Here is a 1,571-nt window from a genome sequence, read left to right as displayed (position 1 = left end):
TCCCTGCGAAAAAAAAAAAAAAAAAAAAACACTTAAACTAGCCTAAGGTGATTAGTTGGTCTCCCAGCCTGGTTAAGCTGGTCTGTTTTGATGGTTTTAGAAGGCTTTTGGGCACATTTCAGCTGGTCAGGCTGGGGACCAGTTGGCCAGCTAGTCTGATAACTAATCCCAAATGCTTAATCTTACATCAAATGCAGTGGAACACTGCTTTTCCCCTTAGGAAAGCATTCACAACTGTGCTGACTCATATTTCTAAACACCATTTTGAATTGATTACTTTGAAGCCCATTTTTAGATTTGTATCCTAATGTAATAGATGCGACAGTATGCAGCCTACTCACATTTTTTTATACATAGGCTACATTTGCAAGAAAAGATATTAATTGGTTAGTTCAAAAAGTATGACAAATAACTAAGCAATATGTAGTCACAATAAAAATATTTTCTTCCGTATATACCTTAGTTAGGTTAGACGTCTTATTGAATTTAATGCAGATAAAAATTAGGCTTTTAGGGATGAACTTACAATGGCATGCACTGTATAAAGGTCCTAGATCCTCCATAAAACTGTTGTTTTTGTCTACATTTTTTTTTTTTCCGGAAAGATGTTTTGTCAGCCAATCAGTATTTTGTTAAACAACAGTACAGTCCATTAAATGCACTGTACTTATATCCCTCACAGCCTCATTTTCATTCTTGATATGGTGCAACCCAGACTAAGGTCTATTGTGATGCACTTTTGAGTGTAACAGATTATCCAAAAAGAAAAAAAAAATGTAGGAAAAATAGGTTGTTTATTGGATTTTGAGATGTGGGTGTTGCACTCAAAAATGAATGCAAGCTTGCAGTTGATAATGAAGAGGCGGGTTTTAAGCAGAGTAAATGACTGGAAAAGTCCGGCATACAACATAATTAATTGGAAGATCAAGTTATGACATTTTGATCAAACATTAAAAAAGAAATATACATGGATGAACAATAAGATCTGCAGGTGCATCTCAATAAATTAGAATGTCGTGGAAAAGTTCATTTATTTCAGTAATTCAACTCAAATTGTGAAACTCGTGTATTAAATAAATTCAATGCACACAGACTCAAGTAGTTTAAGTCTTTGGTTCTTTTAATGGTGATGATTTTTAGCTCATATTTAACAAAAACCAACCAATTCACTATCTCAGCAAATTAAAATACTTCATAAGACCAATAAAAAAAACAATTTAGTGAATTGTTGAGAAGGGTCTGGCTGCAGCTGGCGCTTGCACTCTCAGACTTGCATTCTCAGGCTTGCACTCTCAGACACTTGCACTTCCGCTAGCGATGTCACTTGCAGTCTTTTTTATTTTTTATTTTGTTCTATTTATTGATTACTTTTTGTTTGAATCTCTCAACATTTTACAACAGTAGCCAGGTGGTGAAGACAAGACAAAAGAAACTAAATTACGAAGTCACTTGCAATGGCCACTTGCACTCTCCGCTACCTGCGACGTCACTTGCAATCGACACAAATCGTGCGTGTTGCCAATGGAGACAAGACGCTGTGGTGGTGATTAAACGATTACAACTAATTTAGT

Source organism: Sinocyclocheilus anshuiensis, unplaced genomic scaffold (genome assembly GCF_001515605.1).
Source record: "Sinocyclocheilus anshuiensis isolate Anshui unplaced genomic scaffold, SAMN03320099.WGS_v1.1 scaffold1872, whole genome shotgun sequence".
NCBI lineage: Eukaryota > Metazoa > Chordata > Actinopteri > Cypriniformes > Cyprinidae > Sinocyclocheilus > Sinocyclocheilus anshuiensis.
Note: the sequence above shows the minus strand (reverse complement) of the source record.